Here is an 11,656-nt window from a genome sequence, read left to right on the forward strand (position 1 = left end):
GTGGCCAGCGCTGGGGGTGGGGACATTCAGGGACCTTTTGGGGGAGGGGCTTTGGGGACATTTTTGAGGCCATCCCAGTGCTCCCAGTTGATCCCAGTAAGTCCCAGTTTGATCCCAGTAAGATCTCAATGTCCTCCCAGTAACTCCCAGTACAACCAAAATGTGATCCCAGTATGATCCCAGTCCCTCCCAGTTTGATCCCAGTATATCCCAGTCCCTCCCAGTCTATCCCAGCTAGATCCCAGTTTACCCCAGTCCATCCCAGTCCATCCCAGTTTATCCAGTCCCTCCCAGTCCCTCCCAGTTTGATCCCAGTATATCCCAGTTCAATCCCAGTCCCTCCCAGTTTGATCCCAGTCCCTCCCAGTCCCTCCCAGTTTATCCCAGTCCCTCCCAGTCCCTCCCAGTTCATCCCAGTTTATCCCAGTGCCTCCCAGTCCATCCCAGTCCCTCCCAGTCCCTCCCAGTTTGATCCCAGTCCCTCCCAGTCCCTCCCAGTTTATCCCAGTCCCTCCCAGTTCCCACCTCTCCTCCCGAGCCGTTCCAGTTTTCGAGCCTCGATTTTGTCGCAGCGCCGGAGCCTGGGGGGAGGGGAGGGGTCAAAATTCCCAAAAAATCCCAAATTTCCCCAAAAAAATTCCCAAAAATCCCAAATTTCCCCCCAAAAATTCCCAAAAAAATCCCAAATTCCCCCCAAAAAATCCCGAATTTCCCCCCCAAAAATTCCCAAATTCCCCCCCCAAAATTCCAAAAAAATCCCAAATTTCCTCCCCAAAAAATCCCAAATTTCCCCCCCAAAATTCTCAAAAAATCCCAAATTTCCCCCTGCAAAAATTCCCAAAAAAATCCCAAATTTCCCCCCCAAATTCCCAAAAAAATCCAAATTTCCCCTGCAAAAATTCCCAAAAAAATCCAAATTTCTCCCCCCAAATTAAAAAAAAATCCCAAATTTCCTCCCCAAAAAATCCCAAATTTCCCCACCAAAATTCCCAAAAAATCCCAAATTTCCTCCCCAAAAAATCCCAAATTTCCCCCCCAAAATTCCCAAAAAAATCTCAAATTTCCCCCGCAAAAATTCCCAAAAAATCCCAAATTTCCCCCCCCAAAATTCCCGAAAATCCCAAATTTCCTCCGCAAAAAATCCAAATTTCCCCCATAAAAAATTCCCAAAAACTCCCAAATTTCCCCCCCAAAATTCCCGAAAAATCCCAAATTTCCCCCAAAAAATCCCAAATTTCCCCCCCAAATTCCAAAAAAAAATCCCAAATTTCCCCGTAAAAATTCCCAGAAAATCCCAAATTTTCCCTCAAAATTTTCTCCAAATTTCCCGCAAACTTTTCCCAATTTTCCCCTGATTTCTCCCAAATTTATCCCAATTTTTTCCTGATTTTCCCCCCAAACTCCCCCATTTTTTTCCCAAATTTTACCACATCTAACTCAAATTTTCCCTCAATTTTTTCCCAATTTTTCCCAATTTTTTCCAATTTTTTATCATATTTACCCCACATTTCCATCAATTTTTTCCATTTTTCTCCCAAATTTTCTCCCACTTTTTACTGTATTTATTCCAAATTTCCCCCAAATTTTTCTGCACATTTTCCCAAACTTCCCAATTTTTTCCCATTTTTTCCCCAATTTTTTCTCCACTTTCTACCACTTTCCCCCAATTCTTAAATTTATTAACCCTAAATTTTCCCATTTCTTTTCCTATTTATTCCCATTTTTTCCCAACTTTTCTCCGTTTTTTCCGGATTTTTCCCATTTTTTTCACCGAACTTTCCCCAATTTTTTTTCCAAAAATCCCCAAATTTTCTCAATTTTCCCCAATTTTCTCCCAATTTTTTCCTATATTTCCCTCAACTTTTCCATATTTTCTTCCTAATTTTCCCCAACTTTTTACCATTTTTTCTCCAAATTTTCCCCTAAATTTTCCCAATTTTTTCCAATTCCTTTACCCTGAATTTCTCCCCATTTTTCCCACATATTTTCCCCAATCTTCCTCAATTTTTCCCCATATTTTCCCAATTTTTCACCATTTTTTACCCCAAAATTTCCCCCCATCTTTTTTCCCAATTTTTCCCTAAATTTCCCCAATTTTTTTACCATCCTTATCACATTTTTTCCCATTTTTTTCCCATATTTACCCAATTTTTTGCCATGTTTTCACTGTAATTATTCCAATTTTTTCCCATTTTTTCCCAATTTTTCCTCTTTTTTTCCCCAATTTTTTTCATGTATTGTCTCCAATTTTTCCCCAATTTCCCCCTAATTTTTCCACAAACTTTTCCAATTGTTCCTTTCCCTAATTTTTCCCCAAATTTACCCCAACTTCCCCCTAATTTTCCCCTTTTTTTTTACATATTTGCCCTAAATTTCTTCCATTTCTTACCGTATTTACCCTGAATTTTCCCCTTTTTTTCCCAATTTTTTCACATACTTTTCCTGAAATTTTCCCCAACTTTTTCCTAAATTTTCCCAATTTTCCCAATTTCTTTACCATAAACTTCTCCCTATTTTCCCCATTTTATCAAATATTTTTTCCCAAATTACCTCCAATTTTTCCCCATTTTTTCTCTATATTTTCCCCAATGCTATTCCATAATCACCCCAAATTTCCCCCATTTTTCCTCAAATTTTCCCCAATTCCTACTCCAATTTCCCTCAACTTTCTCCCAATTTTTCCATCATTTTTCCCCAATATTCCCCAATTTTTTTTTCAGATTTTCTCCTGATTTTCCTCATTTATTACTGTATTTCCCCTAAATATCTCCCATTTCTTACCGTATTTACACCAAGTTCCCTCATTTTTTCCCCAATTTTTTCCCATATTTGCCCCATTTTTTTTCTTATATTTATTACAATTTTCCCCCTTTTTTTCCAAACTTTTTTCCATATTTTCCCTATTTTTTCCTATTTTTCCCATATTTTTTCCCATATTTTCTCCATATTTATTTAAATTTTTTCCCTATATTTTCAATTCCTCTCTAATTTCCCTCAACTTTCTCCCAATTTTTCCATCATTTTTCCCCAATATTCCCCAATTTTTTTTCCAATTTTCGCCTGATTTTCCTCATTTATTACCGTAATTCCCCTAAATATCTCCACTTCTTACCCTATTTACCCCGAAGTTCCCCCATTTTTTCCCAATTTTTGCCCCAATTTTTTTCCCATATTTATCACAATTTTCCCCCAAACTTTTCTCTATGTTTTCCCTATTTTTTCCTATTTTTCCCATATTTTTTCCCATATTTTCCCCATATTTTTACCCTTTTTTTTTCCCGTTTTTCCCTATATTTTCGCCAAACTTCCCCCGATTTTCACCAAATTTTTTTCCCCAAAATCCCCAATTTTTCCCCCAAAATCCCCGCCCCCCATTACTCACACGCAGCACTGTTTTTTGGTGTTGGGCCCCCCGAATTTGGGTTTGTCCCGGCAGTTGGGGCAGTGCCCGCAGTCCTGGCCCCGCCTGCAGCCCCGGCATTTCCCGCAGCGGGACCCCCGCGGGCCCCGGGGGCGGGGCGAGGGGCGGGGCGAGGGGCGGGGCCCGCAGCGCAGCGGGGGCGTGGCCAAGGCTGGGGGCGAGGCCTGAGATAGTGGCGGGGTCTGGGCTGGGGGCGTGGCCAAGGCTGGGGGCGAGGCCTGAGAGAGTAGCGGGGTATGGGCTGGGGGCGTGGCCAAGGCTGGGGGCGAGGCCTGAGATAGTAGCGGGGTCTGGGCTGGGGCGTGGCCAAGGCTGAGGGCGTGGCCTGAGATAGTAGCGGGGTCTCGGCTGGGGGCGTGGCCTGTACTGAAAACCGAGGCTCACTGAGAGGCGTGGCCTGAGCTGGGGGCGTGGCCTTAACCGTGAGTGGCGTTTGAACTGCAGCAGCGTTTGAGATGGGGGCGTGGCCTGAGCTGTGGGCGTGGCCTGAACTGAAAACGGGGCCTGACTGAGAGGCGTGGCCTGAGCTGGGGCGTGGCCTGAGCTGTGAGCGGCGTTTGAACTACAGGCAGCGTTTGAGATGGGGGCGTGGCCTGAGCTGCGGGCGTGGCCTGAGATGGGGGCGTGGCCTCGGCCATCAGCGGGTTATGAACTCTAAGCAACGATTGAGATGGGGGCGTGGCCTGAAGTGGGGGCGTGGCCTGAGCCGTCAGCGGGTTATGAACTCTGGGCAGCGTTTGAGGTGGGGGCGTGGCCTGAAATGGGGCGTGGCCTGAAGTGGGGGCGTGGCCTGAACTACAAGCGAAGCCTGCCCTAGAGGCGGAGCTTGCGCTGTGGGCGTGGCCTGCCGGAGAAGCGAGGTGGGGCGTGGCCTGAGTGAAGGGCGGGGCGTGCGATGTGGGCGTGGCCTGCGCGGGGGGCGTGGCCTCCGCGGGAGACCCCTGAGCTCCCCTGCGGGCTCCGAGGCTGCCAAGACAATAAATTTGGGTTAATTTAGGGATTAAAGGGTTTAATTCACCATTTTTAATCGTTAATTTGGGTTTAATCAATTAATTTGGTGATTTTTAAAGTTAATTCCGAGGTAATTTGGGTTTTTTCTAGGGTTCCATCAGGGTTTAAGGGGTTAATTTGGATTTTAAGGGAACAAATTTGGGGTTTAAAAGGGTTAATGTGGGGTAACCCGGGGTTTAAAGGGGCTAATTAGAGGTCCTAAGGATAATTAGGAACTAATTAGGGTTTAAAAGGTCAACTTTGGGTTAATTCGGGTTGAAGGGGTTATTTTGGGTTAAAGGGGTTAATTTTGGGGTAATTTAATTTTAGGGGACAATTTTGGGTTAATTTGGGATTTAAGGGGTTAATTTGGGATTTTTAGGATTATTTTGGTGATTTTTAAGGGTTAAATTTTGATTTTTTTTTGGATCCCAAATTGGATTTTTGGGGCATTTTAGGGGTGAATTTTGGGGTGAATTTGGGGGTTTTTTTTAGGTTTTTGGGATGAATTTTGGGATTTTTTTGGATCCCAAATTAGATTTTTGGGTGGATTTTTGGGGGTTTTTTGGTTTTTGGGATGAATTCTTGGGTTTTTTTTTTGGATCCAAAGTGGAATTTTGGGAGTTTTTGGGGTGAATTTTGGGTGGATTTTGGGGTTTTTGGGGGGTTTTGGGATTTTTTTGGGATCCCAAATTGGATTTGTGGGGCATTTTAGGGTGAATTTTGGGGTGGATTTTGGGATTTTTGGGATGAATTTTTGGGATTTTTTTGGGATCCCAAATTGGATTTTTGGGGGTTTTTTTTTTTTGGGTTTTAGGGGTAAATTTTTGGGATTTTTTTGGATCCCAAATTGGATTTTGGGCATTTTAGGGGTGAATTTTGGGAGTTTTTGGGGTGGATTTTTGGGGTTTTTGGGTCCCTCACCGTCAGGGGTTCTCCTGCAGACGTGCTTGATCCGGGGGGAACCTGGAAATTATTGGGAAAAATTTAGGAAATTTTGGGGAAATTTTGATGCAAAATCCCCAAAAAAAAAACCCCAAAATTTCCAAGAAACAGCAGAGCCTAAAATGAACCCAAATCCCACCCAAAAACCTAAAAAAATTCACCCAAAAATCCCAAAATTTTCACCCAAAACTCCTCTAAAATCCTCCCCGAAATTAAAAATCCTCCCCAAAATTAAAAAAAATTAAAAATTGCCCAAAACCCAAAAAAATCAGCCCAAAATTCCAGCAAAAATTACAAAAATATATTTAAAACCCGGCTAAAAGCACCAAAATTTCACTCAAAATTCACAAAATTTGCTCTGAAATTCTTAAGTCTCTCCAAAATAAAAATAAATTCCCCAAAAAACCAAAAAATTTCACACAAAACCATCCCAAAATTCCAGAAAATTTCCCCAAATTCACTGAATTACCCCAAAAATAAAAAATAAATTCCCAATTTCCCAAATTTTTCCAAATTCTCACCTGGGGCTCCTCAGGTCCTCCGACCCCACCTGGAAAAACCAAAAAAAAGCCAAAATTGAGCAAAACTCCATTAAAAAATTCCCCCAAAATTCTCAAAAATCACCACAAAATTTCTGAAAATTCACCCCCAAAATTCCCCCAAAAATCTCCTAATTTTCTTCTCATAAAATTCCCCCAAAATTAAAATAAAAAATTCTTGAAATCTTCAAAAAAATCCCTGAAAATTCCCAAAAATTCCACCAAATTCTTGATTTATGCCAAAATTTCAAATTAATTCCCCCAAATTCACCCAAAAATCCACAAATTTCTAAAATACCCCCAAATTCCAGAAATTTCCAAATATCTCCCCAAAATTAAAAAAAAAATTCCCAAAAATTCCCTACAAATCTCCTCAAATTCCACCAAAATTCCACTCAAAAATTCCCAAATTTTCCCAAAAATCCCCCAAAAAATTCCCAAAATTCCCTGAAAATTCCCCATATTTTTAATTATCCCAGAATTCCACCAAAAATCCCCAAACCCTCCCGAATCCATTTGCTCAAAATTCTCAAAAATCCCCCAAAATAAAAATATTTCCCAAAATCCAAAAATATTCTCAGAAATTCACCGAAAATTTCCCTCAAAAATTCCCAAAATTTCCCCAAATTTCCCCAAATTTCCCCAAATTTTCCGACATTTCCCCCAAAATTCCCAAAATTTCCCCAAATTTTCTCAAATTTCCCGGCCAAAATTCCCAAAATTTTCCCAAATTTCCCCAAAATTTCCCCAAATTTTCCCCAAATTTTTCCCAAGTTATCCCAATTTTTCCCCAAATTTCCTTAAATTTTCCCAAGTTTCCCCAAATTTTCCAAAATTTCCCAAAAAAATTCCCATATTTCCCCAAATTTTCCAAAAAAATTCCCAAAATTTCCCAATTTTCGCAAATTTTCCCAATTTTTCCCAAAAATTCCCATTTTTCTCAAATTTTCCCAAATAATTCCCAAAACTTTCCAAATTTTCCCAAAAATTTCCAAATTTCCCAAAATTTCCCCAAAATTTTCCCCAATTTTTCCCAAATTTCCCAAATTTTTCCAAATTTTCCCAAAATTTCACAATTTTTCCCAAATATTCCCATTTTTTCTCAAGTTTTCCCAAATTAACAAAAAATTCCCCAAATTTTCCCAATTTTTCAAAATTTTCCCAAATTTCACCAAAAATTCTGAAATTTTCCCATATTTTCCCTAAATTCTCCCAAAAATTCCCAAATTCTCCCAATTCTTTTCCAAAAATTTCTCCAAATTTTCCCCAAAATTTTCCCAAATTTCCCCAATTTTTCCCTAAATTTTCCCAAAAAATTCCCAATTTTCCCCAAATTTTCCCCAAATTCCCCAATTTTTCCCGTTCTCCCCTCACCGTTCCCCTCCTCCGGTCGATCCTCCCCAGTTGGACGCGGGCGCGGCTCAGCAGGTCGATGACGCGCCCCGTGACGTCATCGCTCAGCCCCATGACGTCATCGGGCCCCTTCCCCATCTCTCCCGGCCCAGCCCCGCCCTCCCCGCCACCACTTCCGGGTTTGGTGACGTCACTTCCTAGCCGCGCCCACAGTGCCATCCGGTGGACAGAGGGCGAGGTGGTTCAAACCGGAAGTGGGCGTGGTTTGAAGAGGAAGTTCTGTGTTTGCTCCGGAAGTGGGCGTGGCTTGATGCGGAAGCCGTTGGGCTGGAGCGGGAGTGGGCGTGGCTTGCACCGGAAGTGCGAGGGCGTGGTTAACGGCCGGCGCCGGGCTCGCTGATTGGTAGATGCGGAGGTGGGCGGGGCTTGGGGCGAAGAGAGGAGCTCGCAGCAAAAGGGGGCGGGGCTGGGAGGGGGGCGGGGCCCGGAGAGGTCAGCGCGGGGTCAAAGGTCACGGCGGGGTCAGCCAGGGTCACCGGCAGCAACCGCAGGGGCGCCCCGGGGTCAAAGGTCACCGGGGGTCAAAGGTCATCGTGGGGTTGCCAAAGGGGGCGGGGCTCCTGCTGTCCTTGAGGTGACCGCAGTGACGTCATCGCTGGGCTTGATGACGTCATCGCTGTCCCTGATTGCGTCATCGGAGCCCTGACTGATGACGTCACTTCCGTTGTGCGTGACGTCACTGGTGCCGTTGATGACGTCATCGGTGTTTTTAACGACGTCAGCCGCTTTGATGACGTCACAGGCGGATTCGTGACGTCACCGACGTCACTGATGACATCACACGCTGGTTTGATGACATCACACGAGGGGTCGGCGGCATCCCACGAAGCTTTCATGACGTCACAGGTCGGCTTGATGACGTCACAGGCAGATCCGAAATCTTTGTGGTCCGGCGCGATGACGTCATCGGTGAGGTCGATGACGTCACCGCCTGGCTTGACACCATCGCAGCCGCCCTTGACGACGTCACAGCGGGGCTTGATGACGTCACAGACGGGCTTGATGATGTCACAGGGCTTGATCACCACCCGGCTGGCTTGATGATGTCACGGCCCAGCTTGATGACGTCACGGCCCAGCCGGATGACGTCACCGCTGTCCCAGCGGAACGTGGGCGCCCTCAGGATGCTCCGGCGGGGGGAGGGGACACCGGGGGGTCCCGGGGGGATTTTGGGGTCCCCAAAAATCCTGGGGGTTCCTGAGGGGCTCCCAAACATCCCCAGGGGGGTCCTGGGTGAATTTTGGGGGGTTTGGGGCAGAATTTGGGGGATTTTGGGCCAATTTTGGGGGGTCCTGGATGTCCCCGAGGAGCTCCTGGGTGGATTTTGGGGGGTCCCAAATGGATTTGGGGGGGTCTTGGGTGGATTTTGGGGGGATTTGGGTGGATTTTTGGAGGATTTGGGTGAATTTTGGGGGGTTTTGGGTGGATTTTTGGGGGGTCCTGGGTGGATTTTGGGAGGATTTGGGTGGATTTTGGGGGGTTTTTGGGTGGATTTTGGGGGGTCCCAAATGGATTTTGGGGGGTCCTGGGTGGATTTTGGAGGTTTTGGGTGAATTTTGGGGGGTTTTGGGTGGATTTTGGGGGGTCCTGGCTGTCCCCCAGCAGCTCCTGGTTGTCCCCAAGGGGGTCCCGGGTGGATTTTTGGGGGTCCTGTGCAGATTTTGGGGTGTTTTGGGTGAATTTTGGGGTGATTTGGGTGAATTTTGAGGCGTTTTGGGGCTCCTGCCCGCTTCACTTCCGGGGTGGGCGTGTCCACGAACCTCCGCGGCGGCCTGATTGGCCGAGCCGAGCGAGCGCTGACCAATGGCATCACGAACTGCCGCCCGCTGCGCCTCCTGGCCCCCCGCCCCCTCTGCCGCGAGGGGCGGAGTCAGCGGCGGAAACCCCGCCCCCTCTGCCCCGCCCCCTCCGCCAGACTCCGCCCCTGAAGCGCAGCAAGTTGAGGCGGGGGCGGGGCTTCAGGCGAGGTGGGCGGGGCGAGGGCGAGGAGGCCACGCCCCCTGCGCGGGGCGGGGAGGGGGCGGAGCCAGAGGAGAGCCGGGAGCCTGTGGGGGAGGGGAGAGAGCGCTCAGGGGGGATTTTGGGGGGAATTTTGGAATTTTGGGAATTTTGGGAATTTTGAGGGATTTTGAGGGAATTTTGGGGGGATTTTGGGGGAATTTTGGGAATTTTGTGGGGATTTTGGGGGGATTTGGGGAGGATTTTGGGGGAATTTCAGAAATTTTGGGGAGATTTTAGGGATTTTGGGGGGTCCTGAAAGGATTTTGGGAATTTTGTGGAATTTTGAGGGATTTTGGGGGAATTTTGGGGGGCAATTTTGGGGGATTTTGGGGGGATTTTGGGGGGATTTTTGGGGGGATTTTAGGAGAATTTGGGGGGTCCCAAAAGAGTTTGAGGAATCCTGAGAGGATTCTGTGGGATTTTGGGTGGTTTAAAGTGAATTTAAGTAGATTTTGGAAAATTTTGAAGGTGATTTTGGGAGGGATTTTTGGGGATTTTGGAGGATTTGAGGAGAATTTTGGGGATTTTGGATGAATGAGCTGATTTTGGGCAATTTTGGGGTAATTTGGGACAATTTTGGGTGATTTTTTGGGGTAATTTTGGGGCAATCTTGAGGCGATTTTGGGTGATTTTGGGCAATTTTGGGGCGATTTCAGGGTGATTTTTTTGCATAATTTTGGGGTGAGTTGGAGCAATTTTGGGGTAATTTTTGGGTAATTTTGGGGCAATTTTGAGGTGACTTTTTGAGCTGATTTTGGGCAGTTTTGGGGTGATTTTGGGGTGACTTGGGGTGATTTTCAGGGTAATATTGAGGCAATCTTGAGGTGATTTTTGGTGATTTTTGGGCGATTCTTGAATGATTTTTGGTGATTTTTGAGTGATTTTGAGCAATTTTGGGGAAATTTTGGGGCAATTTTGAGGTGATTTTTGGTGATTTTGATGATTTTGGGGTGATTTTGAGTGAATTTTGGGTAATTTTGGGCAATTTTGGGGTGATTTTGGGCAGTTTTGAGGTGATTTTTGGTGATTTTGCGGTAATTTTGGGGTGATTTTTGGCAATTTTGGGGTGATTTTGGGGTGATTTTCAGGGTAATATTGGGGCAATCTTCAGGTGATTTTTGGTGATTTTGGGTGATTTGGAGCAATTTTGGGGTAATTTTTGGGTAATTTTTTGGGGCTTTGGGGCTATTTAGAGGTGATTTTGGGGATTTTGGGGTGATTTTGGGGTGATTTTTGTGATTTTTGATGATTTTGGTGATTTGGGGGTGATTTTGGGGTGATTTTTGGCGATTTTTGTGATTTTGGGCTGATTTTTAGTGATTTTGGGGTGATTTTTGGCGATTTTTGGTGATTTTTGGGGTGATTTTGGGGTAACTTTTGGGGGCTTTGGGGCTATTTTGAGGTGATTTTGTGATTTTTGGTGATTTTGGGGTGATTTTGGGGTGATTTTTGGTGATTTTGATGATTTTTTGTGATTTTGGGGTGATTTTGGGGTGATTTTTGGTGATTTTGGGGTGATTTCGGGTGATTTTGGGCTCACTGACCTCTGCGGGAGCGCCGTGGGGGGAGGGGCATCTCCAGCTCCTCGGGGCCGAACCCCCGAACTCCTCCTGAGGGGAGGGGGCGGGGTCAGGCCTGGCCACGCCCACACGGCCACGCCCCTTCCCTGTGACCACGCCCCCTTTTCCCATTAAAACCCAAAAATCCGCCCCAAAAAACCCCAAATTTTTGCCCTAAAAACCCCTCAGGATCCACCAAAACTGCCCCAAAATCCCCCAAATCTGCCCCAAAATCCCCAAAATCTGAAAATTCCCCTAAATTCCCAAAAATTCCCTAAAAATCCTCCCAAAATCTCCCCAAAAATCCTCTCAAAATTCCTCAAAATCACCCAAAATCCCCTCAAAATTCCCCAAAATTTCTTTAAAATCCCCCAAAATCTGCCCCAAATCCCCTCAGGACCCTTCAGATCCCTCAAGATCCCCAAAATCTCCTCAAAATTCCCCAAAATCCCCAAAAATTCCCAAAAAATCCCCTCAAAATCTCCCCAAAAATCCTCTCAAAATTCCTCAAAATCACCCAAATCCCCTCAGAATCGCCAAATTCCCTTCAGAATCCCCAAAAATTCCCTCAGGATCCCCAAAATCCCCTCAAAATTTCCCAAAAATCCCCAAAAATCCACTCAGAATTTCACAAATCATCTCAGAATCCTCCAAACTGCCCCAAAATCCAAAAAATCTCTTGAAAATCCCCCAAAATCTACCCCAAAATTCCCAAAAATTCCCTAAAAATCCCCTCAGAATTCCCCAAAAATCCTCTCAAAATTCCTCAAAATCACCCAAATCCCCTT

The 11,656-nt window shown here is 45.4% G+C and overlaps 1 long non-coding RNA gene across 1 annotated transcript; it reads right to left on the reverse strand.

Annotated features, from left to right (window-relative positions):
* Window positions 1-471: 471 nt before the first annotated feature.
* Window positions 472-5,378, reverse strand: LOC141727721 (uncharacterized). Its single transcript, XR_012578663.1, has 3 exons — window positions 5,336-5,378; window positions 3,383-4,387; window positions 472-581 (listed from the first exon to the last, which is right to left on the reverse strand). It is a non-coding gene; the product is annotated as an uncharacterized LOC141727721 (long non-coding RNA).
* Window positions 5,379-11,656: the final 6,278 nt, after the last annotated feature.

The sequence above is a fragment of the Zonotrichia albicollis genome, unplaced genomic scaffold, assembly GCF_047830755.1.
Source record: "Zonotrichia albicollis isolate bZonAlb1 unplaced genomic scaffold, bZonAlb1.hap1 Scaffold_225, whole genome shotgun sequence".
NCBI lineage: Eukaryota > Metazoa > Chordata > Aves > Passeriformes > Passerellidae > Zonotrichia > Zonotrichia albicollis.